Genomic DNA, 25494 nt, shown 5'->3' with positions numbered 1-25494 from the left:
AGCATCTGGGCAAGCTGGCAGTTTCAATGTTTCGACAAGCTGTAGTAATGTTTTTTGGCGAGTCTCAGTATGTCTCTTTCCAAACATTAATGTGCAAAGCTCATACCTACCCCAGACAGACCCAGAATGATGGAGAAAACACCTGCTCCCTGAGCAGATTATTCCAGGAGTTAATCATGCTCACTGTGAAAAATGTGGTCCTTACTTCTGTTCTGGTTTTGTCTTAGCTTCCATCAGCTTTGACTATAGCAATCTTCTCCTAAACAGATACTTCAACTGAATCAGCTCTAAGCTTTCTCATCAACAAAGCAGTTTAAGGTTCTTCTGTTATTAGGTTCCCTAGGCTTAAAATTATTCTTCTAAATAGTCTTTCACATTTTTCAGAGTTCCTCAAAGAAAGTAGCAGTTAATGCTGGGCAGTATTCCAGATATGGCCACAGAGTCTTCAACTCAGCCGTGGTGCAGGAGTTCTTTGGGGCACGTTATGCAATTTTTTGTCTTCTAACCACACATTAAATTAAGAGATATTCCACCTGTAGGTTTGTAATTGCATAAACCACAGAATAACAGAAATTGTATCACCACTGCTTCTTCAGACCTCAGTGCTCTACAAGCCTCCTCACATCTCTCTGAATGGCCACGTGCATCTTTTCCATTTTAGTTAAAAAGACTTTCAGGTTCAGTTTATCTCTGAAAAAAAAAAAAGAATTCATAGAAATCGATCCTTCATAATTTATTTCCAAGCCCAGATGCATCTATTAGCTAAAATGTTGATTCTGCTTTGTATTCATTAAAGCAATGTCAGCTTCTTTGGGAACTGTCTTCATTGGTCTCTGTCCATGTCACTGGATTTTAACACACAGCATATTCTGAAAAGCTGATAGATTAATCTTGTTAAGAAACCAGAAAACAGAACAGGTATTTCCAGCCTGAAGGGTTTCAGTCATTGAATCCTTAAGGACATTTTACTCTGTTATTATGGATTGAATTTATGACTGTTTTCATGTCAATTGAATCAGAATTACTTTGTTTGGGGTAATTTTTTTCTGGCTTGTTTACTGGCTTATCTGAATGATCACACAATTGTCACTCTAGGAAGTAATTCTGCTATTCAAAGCATAAGGATAATAAAAATTTTCTCCTTGGAAATAAAGTATTATGGGTAAGTAGCACAAAGGAGAACAAGGCTATATTATCTCATGAAAGCAATCAACAAACTCTAATCCCTTTAAGTGCTCAGTTTTGAAGAGGCACAGCACTGTGCATGGTATAGAATTAGAAATCAAATATACAGAACACAAAAGCATAACTGGTGGACAGTAATTAGACAAAGCACTTTGTTCTCCAGTTGCATGTTTCTGTAAGATATGCTCTTTCCTCCTGTTATTCACATGCTGGATTGCTGTTTGCACAGTTCTTTGTGATTTTGGTTAATACTGCAAGAGACAGAGTAATTATATTTGTTGTAAAGGTGTTGTAATTATGTCAACACTAGTATGTGAACCTTGCTTTATTTTTTTTTTTCCTTTCAGTTGAGAGTTTAGCTGATTACCATGGACATTTGCTTCATGTGAATCATGCCCAAGAAAGCACATCAGGCTGCACTCGGCCACATTAGATTACATACAAGAACATGAAGGAGATCTGGCTGGAGACTTTCAGTACACTGTCAGACAAAGTTTGCTGACCTTTCTCATAGCTGACCAGCAATAAAATATCCAAGCCAGTCTGTTTTAATGGATGACTTGGGAAACAATTGGTTAATACATAATGCAAAGATATGGGACTTCAAAAGTAAGGTCGACAGCTCATGTCTTCAACACATTAGGCTGAATTTTAATGTAGGTAATTTATTTCTTTCATAATATTTAAATAAGTGCATCTTAAGTCTATTGAAATTTAAACTGTGAATGAAATGTCTCTACACAGAGCAACTTTAAGGTCATAATCAGCCTCTAGATAATGTATATTCCACCTGAATAAGATCAAATGAAAAATGCTTTTGCCAGACATGTTATCACCTTTAAAATTATATGGAGAAAATACTCTTGAAACATGGCTTGCTGCGTAAGGTGGGATTGCCAAGACATTAAAACCATGTTCAATTTGTCACTCCTTTGCCACTCTGGGTTTATAGCTCCTAATTGCTCCCCAGACTTACAGCCATTTCAGTAAAATATTCACAATTATTCAGGTTTGCTATTCAAAATCAGGTTCTTAATAGAGCTTGTAGAGAGGCCATGCCTTCTGAAAAGAGGCCACGACAATGAGGTTGTAACATTGAAAAATGTTACCAGAAATATTTATAAGCTCTGGTACTCCCCTGGGTGAGGATGTGGGTCTCAGCAGCACTTGACACACAACAGCCATATTATTTAGGTGAAGGCAAAAGCGAGAAGTATTTCATCATGTTACCAAGAAATGCACTTCCTTGTGAAAGTGATTGCCCATGAAAATAATGGATGAGAGAATTTACCTGTCGCTTGCAGAAATGGGTAATGTGGCCTTGTGGTCGCAGTTCAGTGGCTGTGGTCAGACAGGTTACTGGCAGCACGGATAACATTGAGGTATTACTTTTTGTGTTTCACACAGTGCATAAATGCATAAATGAATGTCCTCAAGATCTTTCTTGAAGACTCCCAGACTGTTTAAGAGCACTAATCTCGGAGCAGTGGCTGGGCCCTGAAGGCCACAGGGCCGTGCAAGAAGACTGATACTATTTCTGAAGAGAGGGCCTGTGGAAAGTCTCACCAGAGAAATGTTACCAGCGCCACTCTCTCCATTGCACAGTGCTGGAGTGCTTCCCTCAGGGGGTCGCTGAGACCGGCAGCCCTTCTGTGCCAGACACTGCCAGGAATGCCGATGGATGTGTAGGTGTACTTTATGCATTTCCTCTGGAAGTGCTGGAGAAACAGGGAACGCCGAAAGGTCAAGGCTGCCTTCTCCAAGAGGCTCCAGCTAATTAGAGGCGTCGTGGGAATCAGGAATTCTGGCCTTTAAACTGCGTTTAAAAGCAGTATTTTACTGTTGCTATCGAATTGTCTGATTTGGGGCCCGGTAGCGATGGTCGGACCTCTCTCCTCGAGGGCGAGCACCGGGAAACCTTGTGTTATCGTTCTCTTCCTGCGTTCTAGAGCTCGCAGCGGAAGCAAGGGCTGACCGCTCCGACGGGCGCGACAGCTGTCAGCCGGCGCCAGCGGCCGCCCCGCAGGCACGGCAGTGTCGCGGGGCAGCCGCAGCCAGGCGCTGTCCCCGCGGCTGCCGGCCGAACGCGCCCGCCGCTAGATGGCGCTCGCCGCCAAGCAGAGCTTGAGGGCGGCGGGTTGGCGGGCCCGGAAGCGGGTCGGGGGTAGCCTCGTGGCAGCGGCTGTAGTCTTGCCCAAGGGGTCTGCGTTTCTTTTTCAAACAAGTACTTAGGATTTTGACAAATGCGGGTGAGTACCTGGAGACCTTCATCTACGGAGAGTCGCAAGGCATTGGGGCGCCCTGGCCCGTGTTCCCTCCCCCTCCTTCAGGCCCTTTGGGAAAGAACCCATCTGCCATTAACGGCGGGCGAGTGCCGGGAAGGGCTTTCTGCAGTCCTCAGTCCCCTTTTGGTCAGGGCTGCCAGAGTCAAGTATCGGCACCAGCGTTTACTGACGAGATGTAGTCAAGTAATGACGCCACTAAAAGACAAAACGCCCTATTGGCGACTTGAGGTCTCTCTCGACCACTAAAGTGTGCGGGCTTTTTTTTTTTTTTTTCCAGTTACAGTACAGAAGGTGGTAAATCACAATAGCATAAAATAACCCGAACATTTTTAACCCCCTTTACACGAATTTTAGTCGTGGAAGTATGGCATTTTACGCTACAGAAATGTTTGGTTCCTTGGGGAGTTCTTTCCCCCCACCTTGAACAGAGCAGCCTTAGCAGCGTCTGGCTGCAGCGTGCTGGGAGAATTTCCTCGGAATGCAAGAAGTTATTGGATGTGTGGTTTATGAGGATGTTCACTGGTAGTATTTATCAACTTAGAGCATTTTTTGCTGTCTAGTCTGGACGGGAATTCAAGCCAGGGACTTTGGGCAGTCTACTCAGTTTATTTTAGTGATTGTAGTATTTTTGCAAGCTCCATACTACTCATTAGAGAAAACAGCCAAAATGAACTTTAGAGCAGTTGGAATAGGAGAGAAAACAGCACCAGCTTGCTTTCGTGACTGAGGTCAAAAAGGAGAAATGGGAGGAGAGGAGCACTGTGACAATGTTCCAGAATACAGTACTTTTAATTTTCTTAGCATTAAGCTAAGGCTTCAGGGAACCGATGCAGCCTTTCTGATAGAAGTGATTTAGTGTCAGAAATCTGAGATAAAACTGAGTTTGTGTGGGAGGAAAATGGAACTTTAATTCAAGAATGATTCTTATAAATTAGGACAACTGAGCAGAACAGGAGCAAGGACCTACTTCTGGTAGTTAGGGTTCTGCTGAAACTCTTTTCTGTAAAAGCAAAGGGAAAAAAAATCAGATCTATTTACAGCAACTGAATTTGGAATCAAAATAATTGCCTTGAGACTGAAGTGCAGCTGCAACACACATTCCAGATGTGGAATGTAACTATTGAGTCTGACCTTATTTTCCAGTTTTAAACCCAGAACTGGTCAGGGCTGGTAAGTGAATAAATTCATACTGTCCTCTGAATGAATCCAATGCAGGATTCATCTGTTCCCCAGATAATCAGTTGTGTTTTGGGGAGAGGTGGGGGAAACAACTTACTGCCAAATGAAAGGTCACGCAGGGAAAGATCATCCCCATTTGGGTCTTGGAGGTAGGACCCAAAGCTTGTATGCTCACACGATCTTAATTTGCATTGCAGTTTGACTCAACCCAGCAACGAGTTACCATCTCACTCCTCTGGATCATGCTGCAGTCTTCAGGCAAGGGAGCCCAGCAGGAATCCCCCCTACTGCTTCTGGGAAGAGTGACCAGGTGTGTGCTGCCTCCTGCTGCATTTCCTTTGCAGAAAATGTGTGCTTCCCACCTGCCTTTTTTTCCCCTCCCATAGTCCAGGTAATTTTTGTATTAGGCTACTGGGAGACATCCTGTGGGCAGCTTAGTGAAAACAAAAAGCAATAAAACAAAAGAACCTGTAGAAACACTAAGCTTTGCCGTTTTCCTCAGGCATCTAATGAGACCTAATGTTTGCAAGAGCATTGAACAAGCTTTCCCATGACTCTCCCAGCTTCCTTTCTAGCAGAAAGTGATGACAAGGGAGAATCTGTTTTTCACAGTCATTTTAAAAAGAAATTGGATATGCTGTGCCACACTTAATGCTTATTTTAAACTGAGACAATTAGTCAATCTGATTAAACTGATACATATAATTTTTATCCATTACTCTTTCCTGAGCATAACTGGACAGAAACAACACAAGCATTAATGTATGTCCACAATTGACCATTATTATTTACCTATCAGAAATGGTTTTCTTTCAAATTCCAGACATCTTGTTTCTTCCAAACTGTGTTTTTACCTCTGTTTTGGGCATCTAATTGAGACATGCTGAATGGGTCAAATTTTCAAAAGTGCAAGCATCTGATTCCTCAGGAACAAAAAAACCAGACTCATTTGAGAAGCCTTTGCTTTGAGAGCCAAATTCAGTGAGTTTTCGGTTGAAGGCAGCCTGGGCTTAATGCAGACATAGCCCAGAACCTCCCACAGTTGATTAGATTTGGGAGAACTACACAAAATCCTCCAAAACTGACTGAAATGTAATTTATTTCCTTCTAACTTGTGCTATCAGATGTCAAACTTTCTTAAGAAAGGATTTATTTTGGCATGAGACTGTACTGTGTCTCCCTTCTGTAAAAATGTCAACACTGCCTCAGCATCACTGAGGGCTCAGATGAGCAAAGGTAGATAGTAGGCAGCCTGAAAGGTATAATGTCCGGAAGGGTAAACAGTCGTTTTGAGCACTAATGAACAGTCCTTCATGAAGAAGAAGAAGAATTCCTACAGGAACTAGACCAGGTCCCCACATTACCTGCCCCAGCGTATGATTTCCCCATTAGCAGAAAATGCCAAACAACTCTGAGATGTCCCCTTAGGTGGTTTTAAACATTAACTTTCTGGTGGACATCCAGACTAGTTCATAAGGTGTGTAATGCTTGGCAGTACACCAAATGTCATCCCAAGATAAAAAAGGATGTTCTGGAAAGGAATGGCAGTGTTTATCCTTGAATAAACAAGATTTTTAATTTGCTCTTTAATGTGTCAGAAACAGCTGTTTTAACTTTCTGTAAGCCTGAACTTTCAAATAAGGATATACCAGGGCCTATATAGGAGACGGCACAGAAAATAGTGGAGTGGTAACAGGTTAGAGCAGTGGTAGCAGGTCTAGTGGAGAAAGTGTGGAGTGTTACGGTTGTTTGAGACATGGTAATTCTCATGCTGTATTCATTTTTCAGCTATATGTACTTGTTTCATGGTAACTTTGGAGACAGAATTTAATTAATGCTCTCCATGTAATGCTTTTGCATGTATGAGTGTTGGTTTTGGGCATGTGATTACCCAGCTGCACTACTGGAAGTTTGGGATAGTTCTGAGTCTCTGTTTTCCTATGCCTGTGTTGTGAGTTGTGTGAATACTTGATTTTCTCAGCCCAAAAAAAGAAAACAAAATTAACATCAGATTAAGAACCTTTACATGACTGTACAGAATTTATTCCTCTAGCTTGTCTGTCACAGTGACTATATGACTTCAGTGGTAAGGCTTAGTGAAAGCACAAGAGAGTATGTGAACAGTGATCTATCCTCCCCTGCTTTTCTGAGACAGAGATGGAATTAAGATGACTATTAAAAAAATGTTATTAATTCTTGCCAGTGGACCAGCCCTCCCTGAATTTCTTTAATGACTTTTTGACTTTATGCTTTTGGCCTGGCACTGCAGCCTGTGACAATATAATTATGCACTATGTAAAGAAATACCTGCTCCCTCCTCCTAATCTGACACCTGATAATTTTAGTGGGTGCCCTGCAGTTTTTGTGTGGTGCTGTGCAGTGGATAATCATTACCTCGTCACCTCTTCGGCACCATGCGTTTTTTGTAGCCTGGCTCATTTGTCTTTTCCCAACCTGAAGACTTCTCATCTGTTGTTTTGGAGTATCCTCACTGCCTTCATCTCTGCTTTTTAACTTCCACCCACCCTGAGGTGAAAGGACCAGACTGCATGCAAAGACGTATTCAGCAAAGACAGTTTTTTTGTCAAAATAAAATGTAAATAGATTATAATCTTATTTCGATTTGTTTCTGGACAGGTCTGATAAAATCAAAGGCTTTGAGTCACAAAGTGGGAGAGGTGGTTGTGGTATTCCTTATATACATACATTTCAGGTGTCAGGATGGCAGGACATGAGGGCATAAGGAATGAAATCTGAGTTTAGATTGTTTCTACCTACCTTTGAGAACTGAACTAGCGCCTGAGTTCAGGACAGGTTTTGTCCAGATCAGTCTGTGTTTATCCACTCAGAGCTCTTTGATAGCTATGACAGTAGAGACTGAACCCCAACCATTTTTCACTTCCCAGGTGTGTGCCTTTAGCACTTGTTTAGGGAAATAACATCTTGCTCACTTGCTTCTCTGCATGCCTTTGCTATGAACAGCAAATTGTGAAATGCTGTTAATGGCTGTCAGTTTATTTCCTTGCATAAGTTTGGACACAAGAGTTCAGAATCCTAATGATGCAGCGCTGTTTTATCAAACCACTGCAGTTGCTGAGGGTACAGCTGTGAATTATTGAGCTGATACTACACCCACCTAAGGAGTGTTGGAAGCAGCTGTTCAGGAGCAGGACCCTTGTGGTGGAACAGTTGTGGCACTGGCTTTGCTTTGACTGCTCAGAAAAATTTCTTTGGAAGTTGAGGACAATTCATTGCTGGAGCTAGGCCCAGCTGCCCACACATTCCTTTGAGCAAAGGTGCCTTTCATTGATCGAAGAAAAGGCAGGCATTTCTTGGACAGCACTTAGGTAGCAGAGTGCCTGGTAGCTTGGAACTTTCTCTTCAGTTTGAAAACTAAAGATTTTTTTTTTGCTAAGCATGGAGTTTCTGGTTCAAGCAGCACACAGCTTCTGTGATATTTCTGACATTAGTGCAGAGCCCACTCCATCCGCTCTGCTGCTGGGACCCTCCCTCCAGGCTTGCAGAAACATAGCCAGTGAGCCCTTACAAAAAAGAAGAAAATACACCTTTTTAACCTGTTGTCAACAAAGTGTCTACTTTGAGTTTAGTAAGTCTTTTAGGTAGGTGTAATTACAGATAGCCTTGCTGACTTCCATTAGGCTTAATTAGACATGGCAACTCTGACTCTAGCCAGTACCTCTTCTGCATGACTCTTACTGCCTGGAAATATTCAGCCACAACACTGAGTGCTACTTTCCGCCCTCTTTCAGTCTTGGAGGTTTTTGCAAAGTGCACGTGCTTGATTGCAGTTCAACTCGCTAACAAAGAGCTGTTTCTGTACTAGCATGCCTGGATGATCCCTGGTCACTCTAGCCAGCCTAGGAGGTGCTAGGTCTTCCAGTTCTACTGGTTCTCCCAATAGTCTTTAATAACAGGACTGTAAACCTAAATCAGTGTTTGCAGCATGGAAAATGTGAGAAAACACCCTTTGCTGGCACTTGTCTTTCCACTTCAGAAAAGGTTGCATTTGTGTTTAAAAGAACAGCCTTGTCTGCACACCCAACCACCAATGCAATGTCACAGGTTGTTTGGGGACACAATATTTGACCTGTTTGTGACTCAGAGTTCATCTGCAGTGCAAGAGAAGCTAGCTGAGGTTTGCACATCATACTGACACATACCCTCTGGTCATAGTGATTCATATCTCATCATCTGCTCTACTGTCTCTAACTTGGCAGATGCATTTAGGCAATGCTGCAGGGTGCACATTGCTCTTTTCTTCTGCTAAGAAAACCCATGCTAAAATAATACGGATCTGGATGTGGTATAGGTGAGCAGTGTGAGCTGGTCTGGAGTCAGTGCTCCATGGAAACATCTGAAAGGCAGTATGCTGAGTTTACAATTGCTTCTTATATTTCTTCCATTATTAATAAAAGCCTGTTGTAATTCAGACATTTAAAATGTATTCCTTCCCACTAAATCAGCTTTAAAAAGTTGCTGAGAAACTGAAATGAGCACTTCAGGGATAAGACTGATAGCTCAGGCATAGCCATGGCAAAATCATGTTTCTAGCTATTGTGTGCTATTATTTCAGCCACCAAAAGTGTTTTCTGTCACTACAGGTACATGTTGAGGTTAATCCTGGTGAATTTTGGAGGCTGGTGTAGATGTGTCATAGGACTACAGCTGGTGTAGGTTCCTGCTGTGAAAAAACGGGAAGAGACGTGTTTTCAGGACAAGTCAGATAGTACATGGGTTAAATCACTCTTTGAAGATACTTGTTTTTTCCCTCTCTTGTTTATATTTTTAGCAAAGGAAACCATGTTCTTGGTATAGTTGCCCTGGTGAGGTGGTTATGGGCCTGCTGTTGCAGTGAGCCCTGAGCTAAAGCAAGTACTGAAGTGTGCACTGAAAGCACCCAGCATGACATTTAAACAGAAAGAAAAGGTAATAAAGCAGTATCCATTTTAAGATGACAGATTGATTTGCCTACCTAACATGCTGGCATTGAGTGCCGTGTAATAGATAAAGTAAGTGCTACAATATTGCCCAATGTGGAATAAAATGATTTTTGTGGTGTTAGCTTAAGTCCCAGTTGATACGGTGACATGGAAACGAGCCATGAAAACCTGGGACTCAGATGAACCCCAGAGGGAGAACAAGGGAGAGGGAGGGTGAGAAAAGGATAAAGGAGTAAAGCAGAAGGGCAGGAACATGGCAAGTGGAGGGGAAAAAAGCTTTCTGTGTTTCAACAGTGATGAGCCTTTGATTCAGGTTGTTCATATGATAAAATCATTCCCACAAGGACCCTGCCTGAGATGTCTTTACTTTTTGCCTGTTTGAGCTCATGATAAACACTTATATGAGATTTTTTTTTCTCCTTCAGAGAAATAGAATGGAGAACAGAATGATTGTTATTGATCCAAAGAGTCAAACTACAGAGGACAGTAAAAAGCATAGTAGAAAAATTTTAAAACCTCCACCGAGAGTATCTTACTCTGTGTTTCATTTTATCTGGGCAGATGAGATAGCTGTTTTCTGCGTTTTTTTGGTAAATGTTGCCATTTACAAAATAAAATACAGCATCTTGGAGAAACTAATGAGATTACAATGCATGGATAAAAGCTTACCAGATGTAGAAAATTTGGTATCCTATTCCCTCCCCTTTTTTTTCCCCTGAATATTTCATGGTCTATGTAATTTTGTTTTACTGAGGCTATTTTGTCATAACTATAATCCATATATATATATATAGTAAGTAGCAGAAAAAAGAATTATCAGTTACTGTCAAGACATTACAGAAGAAAGTAAGCTTTACTTGTTTACCTGACAGTAGTGAGTCCAAGAGTCCACATGGTACATCAGAGAGATGGCAGGAACATGTTACTGTGGAGTTCCAGTTTGTGCACTAAAGCAAATGATACTTAAGGCTGGGGGAAAAAAAATAACTGGTAGTTTTAACTAACAATTAGCTGTGAGGAGGGGAGAAGTGTTCTGGATCACAAGAATGGGGGGGGCAGCTGTGCTCCAGAAAGCCTTTTTCTCTGTCTCTTCACCTTGTGTAGCCTTTCAGGTGATTAATTTCTCAAATGACTAAACATTCTCACGTAAATAGGTCAGTGAAAGCAGGAACACAATATGACTATTTATATTAAAGGAGAATGCAGTAAGTCTAGGAAGCAATCTCATCTGTATCACATGTAGCCTGATAATAACATTACCTTTGGGATAGTTACACATATGGGTACTCCTTTACACCAGTAATTCAACTACTGCCTTGTAGCAATGCAATTACCCTGTTTTCTCTTTGAAGACTAGCTGCAGTTTCAATTCATTTACATTCTAAAGAAATCTAATTTTTTTCATTTTAAAAGAAGGCATCCTTCTCTAGGTCTCAGCAGGCACAGAGATCTCTGCTAGGCCAATGCTGGCCTGAGAATTGTAGATAAATGTGATGCTTCTAAAAAGAGGCAAACAGACAATTTAAGTTCCCTGATCCTCAGAATCAGCAAAACCTGCTGCAGACAGCTATGCAGACACCCACCCACCCAGTCAGTCAGATACAGTTTTGTGGGAGGACAAAACATTCACAGCTGCTAGCCTGGATTTAGCCTTCTCTCAGGGGTGTTTGTTGTAGTGCTGCTTTTGACTGGATGGTGGTGGGGAACAGCACCCAACCACCAGCTGGTAACAAACTGTAAGGGCTGCTGTTGATTGAAGACAAGAACTCTGCCTCCATTAGCAGGTTGCTGAACACCTGACACATGTGCAGTTGGCTTCTTTCCTTGAAGTGCCAAAAGTCCTAGTAATGAGAATGTAAATAACCCAATTCAGCATGGATTTGGGTGCCAAGGAGGCCTGGGCAAGAAATGTGTATTCTGGATGGATTAGGGAAATGCACGGAGCAGGTGCCTGTTCAGTGAAGGCTGTGCATTCTGGAAGCAGGAGGGTCAGTGGAAAAAATGTAAATGGGAAATACGTGGAATGTGAGTGTCAGGAGTGTAAGTGGCTGTATATAAAAGCTGCAAATCTTTTTACCTAACATGAGCCATACAGAAACTGGTGTCTAGTCTAATCAAATTCTTTTTCATCCCATCATGGATCTCTGTCACTTCATCTGGACATGCCCATTGTCCCTTCCAGTTGTCATGGCACAGTAGATAAGGCTGTAAAGAAACCTTAAGATAGATCAAGTTAGGTGATATGAATTAGGGCTATATCCCAGGAGTCAAATTAATGCTGTTATATATAGCTAGAATTCTGATACTCCCAAAACTGCTGTAGCTCTTTCAAGAGATTTCTTGGATGCATATGGAAGGGGTCCATTAATTCCCAGACTGCATCAAAATAATTTACACAGAGGCTACATGGAAAGCTGGAGATCAGAGAAATGCTAAAATGTTGAATTTCTTCTAATGAGACATTTCCAGGTGTAAAAATAAGACATGTCCACTGAGACATGATAACCTCAATAACCCAAGAGCCTAAGCTGTGCTTACTGCAATCTCAGTGTTCTCTTAACAAAGGCTTTTCACGTTTGTAATACATGATTTTCAATGGTGTCTTTAAAACAGGCCCTCTGTGTCCACTTACTGTGGTTATATTAAAGTGGAGACAATTTTACCTAAGCAAGAGTAAAATCTAGGCAAGAATGGCATTCCTGAGTCTGAATTATATTTAGTACTAACTCCTTGCAGACTTCTATTTTCACTCTGTCAATAACAGATGTGCTGTTTGCAGTGTATGGCTGAACAAATCTATTTTCAAATGTCTCCTTGACTCCTTCACAATCTGTTGCTTTCCATTGATAATACAATAAGCTGCTCAGCTGGGAGAAGAAGTATGGAAAATGGGAACAAACTTGACTTTACTCATCTTTGGGGGAAAAAGAAAGAAGGCTTGGGTTCTTTTTATTAATTCATGAATAAGTCAAATTAGGAAATCTAGTTTTGTAATTTCTGGCTCCAGAAATGGTGATAGGAATGGTAACAAATACTAGATTTTACTAGTGGAGAATTATCTTTTGATTACTTAGAGCTACTTATTTATATACACTATTTGTTTAAATTCTACCCATGCCAGAAGTGTCTTTTTCGTCAAGCACATGGAATCTTTCTCAAGATCTCAAGGCATTGCAACATTTAAAACCACATACCACAAATACATGTATTAATTTTCACCTAGCATAATTATAACAAATAAAATTTTTACTCTGAATATAAACAGATTTTAAAATCAGTAATTAAATGAGTCATTGAGATTGACAAGAACAGTAAGCAGTGCTTAGAAAGATGGGAAATAATTCTTGCCAAAGAAGATTAAAATCTAAGAGACAAGATTAGTTCCAAGGAATACCTGTGTCTTATCTGAATAGGGTTTTATGATTGTCTTTTCAATGCTAAATTCTGTCACAGTGAGAATCTTCTGAAGGAGCTTTTAGAGAGTGATGGAAACTTCTGAAGCACTGCACTCACAAACAAATTTTGAAAGCCTTCCAGATGGCTGCTTCAGTAATTTGGTTAAGACAAAAAAAAAAAAAGACAAAAAAAAAAAAAAAAAAAAAAAAAAAAAAAAAAATTAGGAAACAGGCTGAACTTATCACACCTATCCCAAAATAAAACATGAGGTTTTCATTTTATTACATGTCTGAATTTTAAACTTCACAATTAATGCTTCACCATTAGTACTGATTTCTGGGACTGGAACATAGAGAGAGGTACAGTATTTCCGCAAGAGCCCAAAATAAACAAGTGTACATCAGTTTTGCTCCATTGCTTTCAGCTAAGAATGTTGGTTAATGCCAGACAAGGGTGTAGTTAACTTCATTAACCCTACAAATGCAAATACATGTTTGTTCACCTGGGCTAATTCCTGAGGATAAAGTGGGTGTGTCTTTGAAAACAAACTGAAGTGTGCCCAGGGTTGATTTCTGACACAGATCAACTGGTATGAAACAGACTATGTCTATACCAATAAACTCTTATCTGCCCAAACTGGGTGAGCTCACAGAGTTTGCCTCTGGTGTGTTAATGCCTGAATTATGGCCAAGAATTATGTGGAGGTGTGTTTCCTGGCCCCAGCCAGCAATATCCCAGTTCTGGTCTGAGGATTTAGTTAGCGAGTATTGATCAACTTGTATTCCCCCAGAGACTGTACACTCTGCACATTCTGCTGCACCTCTCGGGAAAGAACAAGGAAAAGGATGTGACGTGACCTTGCCCTGGTTCTGTACAAACATGCCTGAGTTGCTTCTCAGGTTCCTTGCTGACATTTGAAACCATAATGGTCAAAATGTGTGTGGTGGGTTGGCCCTGGCTAGCAGCCAAACTCCCATCCAGCTGCTTGGCCCCCACTCAGCAGTACAGGCCACAAGGAAAATAGGAAGAAGAGGAGCGAATAAGTTCATGGATGAAGAAAAAGACATTCCCTCAGCTATTTCTCATACTTTTTGTTCCCTCCTCCTCCTCTGCCTGGCATCTCCTCCCCTTTCTTAAATGCCTTATTCCAAAGGGACCATCTGGTTGTCTGAAGGACTCAGCTGTATCCTGCATTGGGTCTGTTTATGTTGGCTGAAACTATCTGTGTCTGGCACAGGGCAGGCTCTACCCTCTTCTAACGGAGGCTTCCCTACAGCATCTCCCTCTGCTAAAAGGTTGCCATGGACACCCAACAGAGTGTCCTGGAAGAGGAATGGCAGAAAAGCCTGGGCTGAGGCACACTGTCTAACCTCTGAACATGCCTGGTGATGTTGTGCTTAAAAGTCCAGAAGATGAAACTAAGGAAACAAAGGGATTATTAGTAGGATTATATTTGCCTTTTCTATTGGAAGTTACTTTTCCTGTCTGCCATGTTAACAATATGCAAATGGTGATTCTCAGGAGTGTACAATTTAATCACAGAATCGTGGAATCATAGAATCAGTCAGGGTTGGAAGGGACCACAAGGATCATCTAATTCCAACCCCCTTGCCATGGATAGGGACACCCTACCCTAGATCAGGCTGGCCAGAGCCCCATCCAGCCTGGCCTTAAACACCTCCAGGGATGAGGCCTCAACCACCTCCCTGGGCAACCCATTCCAGGCTCTCACCACTCTCATGCTCAACAACTTCCTCCTCACATCCAGTTGGAACCTACCCATCTCCAGCTTTGCTCCATTCCCCCTAGTCCTGTCACTCCCTGACATCCTAAAAAGTCCCTCCCCAGCTTTCTTGTAGGCTGCCTTCAGATACTGAAAGGCCACAGTAAGGTCACCTCGGAGCCTCCTATTCTGCAGACTGAACATCCCCAACTCTTTCAGTCTGTCCTCATAGCAGAGGTGCTGCAGCCCTCTGATCATCCCAGTGGCCCTTCTCTGGACACACTCCAGCACGTCCACATCCTTCTTGTAATGGGGGCTCGAGAACTGGATGCAGTACTCCAGGTGGGGTCTTACCAGAGTGGAGTAGAGGGAGTAATCAAACATAAAAGCGTTATGGCCAACAGAAGACAGTTTTCCTATGCTGTATTTCAAACTCTGTCTTTAGACCATAAAGGCAACAGGCTTCTTTCAGCATGTCAACTCAAAGAAAACAGCAGACTGTTTTTGCCATGTATAAAGTGACTGTAAAGAAAAGACCCATGAAGCACATAGGCAGTTCATGTGTTGTTTCTTTTTAAACTTCCGTATGACAAATTGTTAAGTAGGAGGAAATAGTGCCTGATACAAGATTTTGAGCAGATTTAACTTAACCATTGATCTCACAACTTCTAACAATTATATACAAATACCAATGGAACAGGAGAGGTCCTTAGATCATTTAACGTGGCTTCTTGTATGTCACAAACAATTACACTCTATGTAGTACTCTATGTTGAAGTGATAATAGTTTATGAACATATCTCTGCTTTTGCACTAGAAGCCAAGTTTGAGAGAGCATATAGGCTTAATGTGGAAATCCCAGGTGATGAAGAGTAAACTATTTAATTTGGTAATTTGTTTCAAACCTAGTTATATGTTTGATCTACCTCCTTGTTTGCCTCCCTTCCCTGTGTTACTTCCTTCAGCTCTCCTTTTCTCCCTCTTCTTCCTCCTCTCTTTCTCTTCCTTACTTCCTTTGACTGTTGGTTCTTAATTATGTTCTCACTGCTGGAATTAAAAATTATGTTACTACTTAGCGTTTTCTTTCTGCTGAAAGTACTTAACCTAATCATTCTTCACTTTTCACTTGGGTAAGCTAAAAGAGACTGAGCTTGTTATCTGTGTCACTCCAGCTCTCAGAAAATTTAGTTGCTTTATTGTGATGGTTTGGGGGTTACCCCGCCCCCCCACACTTTTGAATTTGCCCCAGCTAACTCAGACGGACCCTGGGAATATAGATGAAGCAATTTATTTACAGCTAGCAGAATTTACAAGCAGCTATTTACAATATATACAGTTATATACAATTATATACAGAAATATACAAAGGATAAACAATATAAAAGCACAACTCCCCTCCCAGAAACCTGAGTCCCCAGGAGGGGCTTTCAAACCACCCCAACACCTCCCCCCAGCCCCTCTCAACCTTACCCCAGTTCTCAGGAAGAAGAGAGGTGCAGCCAAGAGGTTAGGGAGCAGGGTTAGTAGGAGCAGGGTTAATGAGATGTGACCAGGTCTAAGGCAAAAGCAAGAGTGAAGGACAAAATGGAGAAAAAGTCTTTCTTCTTCCCAGAGCTCTCAGCGAGACTGTGAGAGAAGTTGACATCAATTGTTTTCATTTCACTGCCCGTTATCTAGTTCTGTTACCAAAACATTCCAGCTTGCTTCAAACTAGCACATTTATCTTCTCCAGTTTGCCAACAATGTTTTTAAAACCAGGCCCCAAACCCCACACACTATTTCAGTCTTCCCTCAGCAATACCTATAGCACTTAATTAGTTTACTAATAATTTTCAGCCTTCCTTAGCTAATGCATTAACCCTTTCTTTGTTGCTACAGTTGTGGTCTACCATACCTTAAGACTTTCCTTGCATCCTTTGCTCTGTTTGGTAGATCTAGTTTTCCCCTCCTCCTCCTTGGAAGGAGGAATATCCCTTGGCTGCCCCAGTTTCTTTGAATGGACTTGAATTTACTCTGCAAAGGGTTTTCTCTGCTCTGTTCTCCATTTGACAGAGAGTTGTCCAAGAGGATTTAGGGGAGGGGGCCTCTGGTACACAAGAGAAAGAAGAGGAAAAATACGGCCTTAGAGATTTGACCAATATACTCAAGTTGCAATACAGTTATGAAAGGAGCTATGTGAGATTGGCTGCCAAGGAGGAGGATGGCTCTGAAGAGTTTAAGAGTGCTCTTAGTAAAGTTCTGTTTCTAGGCCAAGGACAACCAGGACAACCAGAGGAAGAGGAGAAGGATGACATCTGGAATTCCAATGATTCCCTCAAATATATCAGGGAAGTTAGAAAGGAATATGCAAGGGAATCAGGAGAGCCAATCCAAAGCAGGCTTGTGAGATTGCGTACTATTGGTGCCAATGCCCTGCAGGTAGGGGACAAGTCTGCAAAGCATCTAGGGCCACTCACAAAGGCAAGTGAAGTGGACAAATACTTGGCAAGCCCTCTTGGTAAGGTTAGCTTGTGGGCACACCTCCTGTTGGCTGTGGCTCTGATACCATTCCTTCATCATCTGAATGAGTGCATGTTTCTGCCATCAGGAACACCTCCTGCAAGGCAATTCCAGCCAAGGAGACAAACTGTACTTAGACTTCAGCAATCACGTAGGTCACTTTAGATAATCCTGCGTGATGCGTGACCAGTTTGGTGAGAACATGAACAAGTGGAGAGGTCAGCCTACTTCAGTTCTTTTGAAGAAAGTCCAGGGAACTGCAGAGCAGCAGAAACAGAAGCAACAATGCCGGAAAAGTAGCTGTTACTTCTTCAGCTCTCCAGAGTAACTGCAGTTATTCTAATTGCAGTTTCTTTCACAACAGCACCAATCATTGTGCACACCTCACATGCCATGTTCAGCATTAGGGGTGCCCTGCCTCCAGCCAGGAGGAGGAGAGGGATAGTGGTGAGAACCGAATCTATTGGAATGTATTCATTAGGTGGCCTGGCAGTTCAAGAGTTCGGAAATACAGGGCTTTAGTTGACACAGGTGCTGAGTGTACTTTGTTGCCATCAAATTGCAAAGGGACAGAATCTATCACTGTTTCTGGAATCACTGGTGGATCTCAAGAGTTAACTAAGTTGCAGGCTGAGATCAGTTTAACTGATAAAGAGTGGAAGACACATACTAGTGTAACTGGTCCTGATGCGCCTTGCGTTGTGGGAATTGACTTCTTGAGACAAGGTTGTTTCAAAGATCCCAAAGGTCACAAATGGGCTTTTGGAATACCATCTGTAGAAATCGAGGATGGTAAATTGAAATTGCCTATTGCACTTGAACTTTCAGATGCTGTTAGGAGCTTTCTGTTCTAGGTATTACCTGATGTCCACAGAAAAGTGTCTACAAGAGAATCTACAGTACATGAGCACAAACCCATTGTCAGCTGGGAGACCATGTTCTCATCTTATCAGTGAAGACACGAACTGTTTGCTGTTTTCTGAGCTTTTGAATCACCTACATCTGAGATAGCCACAACAAAGTGTGATCTGAACTTGTAATAGTCATTATTGTAAATATTGTTTTAGGTTAGACAGATAGTTCTCAGCAGAACACGGAGTCATGTAGAGGGATGAATTGTGCTGGTTAGAGGCTAATTTGAATATTTTACTGAGAGAAATTAAATCCTTATCTGTGAGAAGAAAAAAAAAAACAACAGTACCCTATATCACCCATTCTTCTGCTGAGCAACACAGCTAGTCAAAGTATTGATAAGACACTTCTCACACACTTCTCAGCTCTCAATTCTGTTCATTCTTTCTGGTGGTCTGGTCTCTGGGGTTGCCTCTGCCTTACCTCTAATCTGACATAACTCTTTTTCCTCCAACCTTCTTGAACTTCTTTTGACATCTCACCTCAGATCTCTCCAGATTTATCACGTGAGATATAGGGGGCTTGATCTGGTTATTTCTGAAGGGAGGGAAAGAGGGAGTGGGGAGGTGGTTTGGGTCAGTAGCCTCCTGGGGACTCTGATGTTTCTGGGAGGGGTATTGTGTTTCTGTATTAGTTTTAACTTGTGTATAACTGTAAACATTGTGCATATATAAGCTTGTAAATTGTGCTTAGCTGTAAATGTAGCTTCATTCCTTAACTTCTAGCCACCTGAGTCTAGTCTGGGTGATTTCATTATGGGGAGGCAGGTAACTTCCAAACCATCACATCCTTTGATCACTTGTGATAACAGTCAAAGTCCTGGTTAGTGACATTTTCCCACAATCACTGACTCGACTCTGTTGGCAGTGATATTTTCCACAGAGTTCACTTTCTACTGTACTGCATTTATGTTCTATAGTGACAATATTTAGATTAGTGTAACATAGTATTAATTCAACAGATCTATAAAAGTCAAAGATAACTGGAGCTATGACACACTGAATCAAAGTTTTAATATAATTTCAGGAGTAACTCAGGTTTATTTGACAAGAGCTATTTCCCTGAATCCATGTTGACAAGGGTTTATTGCATTCCTATACTTCTAATCTTTCTAAAGTCAAACCAATGAAAAATTATATTTGCTGATATCAGAAGGAAGGTAAAAGAAAGAAGTTCACAGAAGGTAGGTGGATCCTTACAGTGCAGGAATAAGGGCAAGATGGCATTGATGGTTTAGTGTAGTGAAACACAGCAATACTAATCCAGCAGTCTCTATTCTAGTTCATTTTGGTACCCGCAAGGGAAGACTAAAGTCTCCAAATCACTGAAAGGAAGTGGAAACACAGTGGTAAGAGATTTCTGTCCCAAGTCTCCCAAATAAAATAAAATTAAAAAGTGGAGTAAAGCCGTACCCTAAAGTTGCTTATACAAATAAAGAAAGGGTTAAAGAGAAAAAGATGAGATGAGCAAAACCCAAGATGCTCATTGCTATCCCCCAAAGGCCATGTTTGCTAAATAAGGCAAATTGAAATTGGGAATTAATGAACAAAATTTTATGTGCTGCATGCTGGGTCTAATAATGAAAACATGGGTGGCTGGGCCTATCCACATTCATGAGGTTATAAATATCAGTGACAGGAGAGCAGATGGATTACAAGGAGCAAGCTTCACTGTGGTGACTGCCACATTACCATCTTGAGGATTGTGGGACTCACAGTGACAACCCTGCACCTTTAGAAGCTTGGTGTGTCAACTGCTCAGACAGCCAGAACCTGATTAGATCACATCCATTGTGTCTTTCATGAATATCACTTTTTTTCTACCCCCCCAACTTCCTTGTCTATTTTCTTCTCTTTTCTTATCTGGTTGTTTATGCCTTCTCTTTAATGGAAGCCTGGATCAGCTGACTAAGCCAGACTCCTTTACAATATTATTCTAAGGCTACAGCTGAAAAGGCAATGAAAGGAAAAGTTTATACAACCTGATGGTTGTATACATCCTTGACTGATAAGGCAGTGTGTGTGTCTGTCATTCTTCAGAAGAGTTACACCAGAAGCAGAAGCTGCATTTGTTATGTCTTGCTTTTACCTGACTTTCTCTTATTTGTGCACAGGAAAGCCAGATTGGACTCTTGCAGAGAAAACCCCAAAACTTCTCTCAGTTCATCTGTAAGCTTTGCTGTGTTTTCTCTTTCCCCTTCTCTTTCCCTTCTCCACTCTCCCCCATCTCCTGACAATGGCTCTTATGTGTGGTACCATCTGAAGTGTTGCCAAATGGAGAGTCAATCCGTTGTATAATTTTTCTGAAGTTGAAAAGAAGGGTAAAGAACAATTCTTAAATGAAAGCCTCTGTTGATTAAGTGTTGTGGTGTTTTGTTTTTTTCTCTTTCATCCTTAGTTTAAAAGTTACAGTGGTGCTATCATGCCACAGGAAAAAGCCATCATGAAGTCTCTGCATTTCAAACATCTGTTTATCTCTATAGAGAGACAAGTTCATTTAGCATCTTTGTATACTGGACCAGTTAAGATTCAGGTAATGAACATGGCTTGTTTTTGTTGAGATCTCTACGGCTTACTATCTTATAAGCTGGAGGATTTTTTCATAAATCACAGAGTCATAGAATGGTCCATGTTGGAAAGAACCTTCAAAGATCGTCTAGTTTTACCACTATTGCCCTGGGAAGAGACAGAGAGTCATAGATTTTTTTTTTTTTTTTGTTTGTTTTTTTTTTTTGTTGGAGAAGACCAACCACTGACCATGGCTGTTAAACCAAGTCCTGAAGTCCTGAAGTGCTGTGTTTCTTGAACATCTCCAGGGAAAATGACTCACCTTTCACTAGATCAGGTTGTGCAAAGCCGTATCTAACTGACATTGAAAACTTCCAGTAATGGGGCAACCAAAACCACTCTGGGCAGCCTATGCCAGTGTGTCACCACACTACTAAAAAAAAAGTTTTGTTCAGAAGTTGAGTGAGTTATTTTCTTCACAGCAGATCTGTGTCATACAGGACTTCTTGGCCTTCAAAATACCACAGTTAGGCTTTCATCTAAGTATTATAGAATGCAGCTGCCTCAGGTCCACATTGTCTTTTATGTCTTGTCACTAAGCTGGAGAGTTTGGGAGGAGAAAAGAAGTGTGTCCAAAATAAAAAAGCATGGAAATGTAGGAAAGTTCTACTTTCTCCACTACAGACTGGTCTCACCCCTCTCTAAAGACAGCAGATGCCACCACTGCAAGAGCAACCCACTGAGTTCAACAGGGATCATCTCATAGTTTCTTCATGGATATCGTTAGAGTTCACCGAGCCATTACATGAACACACAGAAAAATCTGATTCTCCATCCAGCCCTCTTGTACTGTCAGACAATTTTTTAAAAATCTTTGACTGTTCTCTAATGTAAAACATTCATACTGCAATTGCCTGCCAGCTTCTTAGATACCACAGTCTGGAGACAAACAACAAAGGTGCTTCTGGGCATATCCACTTTCTGAGATTGGTGACCCTCTATTTTAGTCTATTGCCACAGCAAATGCAGCACTGAAAGTGCCATAACTAGCTCAGAGTAGTAACAAAAGAGAGTAAGTAGTGCTGAGCAGAACAGGGTAAGTCAGGCATAGTGCCATGTTGTATGCAAGTTCAAACTAGTGCCCTCTGATGATTCACCTTTATAGAGACATCTGGCTGTACTCAGATGAGTAACCTGTCTTCAGATCCTAGACCACTGTGCTAGTTTGAAGCAGGCTAGAATGTTTTGGTGAGAAAAAGTAGATAATTTAGCTGTGAAAAGGAAAACAATTGTGATGTCAACTTCCCTCACAGTCTCGCTGAGATGTATGGGAATATGGCCTAGTTTGAAGCAAGCTAGAATGTTTTGGTAAAGAACTAGATAACGGGCAGTGAAATGAAAACAATTGATGTCAACTTCTCTCACAGTCACGCTGAGAACTCTGGGAAGAAGAAAGACTTATTCTCCATTTTGTTTCTCACTCTTGCTTTTGCCTTAGACCTGGTCACATCTCATTAACCCTGCTCCTACTAACCTTGCTCCCTAACCTCTTGGCTGCACCTCTCTTCTTCCTGAGAACTGGGGTAAGGTTGAGAGGGCCGGGGGGAGGTGTTGGGGTGGTTTGAGAGCCCCTCCTGGGGACTCAGGTTTCTGGGAGGGGAGTTGTGCTTCTGTATTGTTTATCCTTTGTATATTTCTGTATATAATTGTATATAACTGTATATATTGTAAATAGCTGCTTGTAAATTCTGCTAGCTGTAAATAAATTGCTTCATCTATATTCCCAGGGTCCGTCTGAGTTAGCTGGGGCAAATTCAAAAGTGTGGGGGGGCGGGGTAACCCCAAAACCATCACATTTTTTAATTGGCGCCCAACGTGGGGCTAGATATTTTGGAGTGATTGGAAAATTAGCTCTGGGAATTAAGATGAAGCTAATCAAGCAGCTATTGTATTTGGTTGGTGCATTGCTCTGGTCTGGTTTTGTTTTCTTGGCATTTAGTTGGTTAAAAGGTCAAATTGTTGCTTATTTCATTGATCTGGCTTATAATAAGGCTAAAGCTAAGGTTTCAGATATGTTCTGGAGCTGGGGTGATTTTATTCTTGGTTATGCTGGTTTTAATATCTCTGAGAATATTACCAAGGACATTACAGGAGCTCTGGTCAATAATGTGACAATCAATGGAAATTCTGCTTTAAATATGGCTCTAATGAGAGTTATTCAGCCTAAGACAGGAATTCCAACTGTTTGTATAGGGACATGCTCGTGTAAAACTGTTTTTCTTCTCACAGTTTTTAATATTTGCCTCATGATTTTAATATTCATATTAATTTTGGCATTATTGGTGAAAAATTCAAAACCAGTTTCTGTAAGAGCTAGGAAAAATTCTGTGTCTCAGAAGCAGTCTCTTTCACAGCAAAACAAGGGAACACAGTTATCAGCTTCCCCCTTGCCAGCCTCTGCCCCTCCTTCTCCAAGTGCTGGGAACACAGCCAATGTTCCCGCCAATAGCGTAAACAATGATAAGGATAACCAAAACAAGCCACAGAGTTTAGCAGGAGCCTCAGGAGCACAGGCAAGTACCCAAAATCAGAATGTTCCTAGCAACAATCAAAACTCGTCAGGGTTGGCAGGCATCCCAGGAGGACAGGCAAATAATAACACTGCTAGTGCTAGTAACGCTAGCCCAGTCAGTCCAAATCCTAATGACACCAGCTCAGCCAATTCAAACCCCCAGCCAGCAGACCAGAACCAAAATCCTCCTGTTAAAAGCAAGGCAGATTTGAACTCACAAGCTCCAGGTCAGACCCCTAAGGATACAAATGCTCCAAGTCAGACCTCCAATAATTCAAATGCTCCAGGTCAGACCCCTAAGGATTCAAACCCTTCAGGTCTGACTCCTAAAGATTCAAATCCTCCAGCAGACACATCCAAGTCTGTTGCTGCTCAGGCCCTTCTGGCACCTGCTAAGGCAAAAGCTAAGACAAAGAGTGGTTCGCAGGAGGATGTAAGACAGGGGACCTCTGGTGATCAGCAGCAAGAGGAGGAAGAGGAGGCAGTTAGTCTGCGAGACCTTGTAGATGTGCTGAGACAACAATACTCAAGTGAGAGGAGCGCTGTGAGGTTAGCTGCCAGGAGAGAGGATGGTTCCAATGAGTTTAGGAATGCTATGAGGAAGATTGTGTTAGGCCCGGCACCACCAGAACAACAGGAAGAAGAGGAGGAAGATGACATCCAAGGCTCCAAGGATCCACTCAGAGAGGTCAGGGAAGTTAGGAAGGAATACACAAGGGAATCAGGTGAGCCAATCCTAAGCTGGCTAGTGAGATGCCGTGGCATTGGTGCTAATGCTCTGCAGGTAGGAGACAAGTCTGCCAAGCAGCTGGGACCACTCACTAAGGAGAGTGGAGTGGACAAACACCTAGCAAGTCCTCTTGGTAGGGTTAGCTTGTGGACACGCCTTTTGTTGGCTGTGGCTATGAGATATCCTTCCCGAGATGATTTGCCATGGGCTGCCAAGAAGTGGAACACCGTTGAGCAGGGAATTAAGCTTCTGAAGGAGTTTGCTGTGAAGGAAGTGCTTTATGGAGATCATGACACTCATGAGCCTGATGATATTCCTTTGGGAACAGGCCTCATGAAGAAGCTGATTAAGCTTGCTCCTTCATCCTATGCTAACATCTTGGCCAGTAAGTTTCTAGCAAGGAGTGATAATGGAAGATCTTTTACTGTTGGTGAATTCACTGACCAGCTCAGGCAGATAGAGGATAGCTTGTCACATTCTGGTATAATCTGTGCCATAAAGACTATGACTACAGAGATGAAGGATAGTATTGAGAATGGCATTAGAAATGGCATGAAAGAACTGAAGGAGGATCTCAAAAACATTACCAATCTGGTAAAGGATACCATTCCTGCATCATCTGAATGGGTGCATGTTTCTGCAGTCAGGAACAGACGCCCACCTCCTACAAGGCAATTCCAGCCCAGGAGGAGACAAATTCCACCTAGACAGCAGCAATCATGTGCGTCACTGTGGGATACTTCTGCGTGACACATACGGTGAGAACATGAACAAATGGGATGGTAAACCTACTTCAGCTCTTTCAAAGAGAGTCAGGGATCTGCAGAGTGGCAGAAACAGAGGCAATAATGCCCGAAAAGTAGCTGTCACTTCTTCAGCTCCCGAGAGCAACTGCAATTGTTCCAACAGTTGCAGTTCCTCTCACAACAACACCAATCATTGTGTACACCCTACATGCCATGTTCAGCATTAGGGGTGCCCTGCCTCCAGCCAGGAGGAGGAAAGGGATAGTGGAGAGAACCGAATCTATTGGAATGTATTCATTAGGTGGCCTGGCAGTTCAAGAGTTCGGAAATACAGGGCTTTAGTTGACACAGGTGCTCAGTGTACTTTATTGCCATCTAATTGCAAAGGGACAGAATCTATCACTGTTTCTGGAATCACTGGTGGATCTCAAGAGTTAACTAAGATACAAGCTGAGATCAGTTTAACTGGTAAAGAGTGGAAGACACATACTATTGTAACTGGTCCTGATGCGCCTTGCATTTTGGGAATTGACTTTTTGAGACAAGGTTGTTTCAAAGATCCTAAGGGTCACAAATGGGCTTTTGGAATAGCATCTGTAGAGATTGAGGATGATAAATGGAAATTGTCTATTAGACCTGAACTTTCTGATGAATCTGCAGTTGTGGGACATCATGACATAGAGGACCTGGAAGTGCCAATTGCAACTCAAACTGTTCATCATAGGCAGTACAGAACTAACCGTGACTCTTTGTTGCCCATTCATCAGCTGATTCGTCAACTGGAGAGTCAGGCTGTCAT

General features: G+C 41.9%; 1 long non-coding RNA gene across 2 annotated transcripts in view; it reads left to right on the top strand.

Moving 5' to 3' along the window:
- The first annotated feature begins 3333 nt into the window (after positions 1 to 3333).
- Positions 3334 to 25494, top strand: part of LOC135174822 (uncharacterized) — a 42019-nt gene continuing 19858 nt past the window's right edge. Inside the window, exons 1-3 of one of the 2 annotated variants that reach the window (XR_010302106.1) lie at positions 3334 to 3434; positions 4847 to 4959; positions 18083 to 18255. This is a non-coding gene — a long non-coding RNA (uncharacterized LOC135174822). Of the gene's footprint in view, positions 3435 to 4846; positions 4960 to 18082; positions 18256 to 25494 lie in introns of those variants that run through there. The other variant, XR_010302105.1, reaches the window with a different exon arrangement.

The sequence above is a fragment of the Pogoniulus pusillus genome, chromosome 4 (assembly GCF_015220805.1).
Source record: "Pogoniulus pusillus isolate bPogPus1 chromosome 4, bPogPus1.pri, whole genome shotgun sequence".
Taxonomy (NCBI): Eukaryota; Metazoa; Chordata; class Aves; order Piciformes; family Lybiidae; genus Pogoniulus; species Pogoniulus pusillus.
The sequence above is the reverse complement of the archived record's forward strand: the minus strand, read 5'-3'. Positions and strand labels throughout refer to the sequence as shown.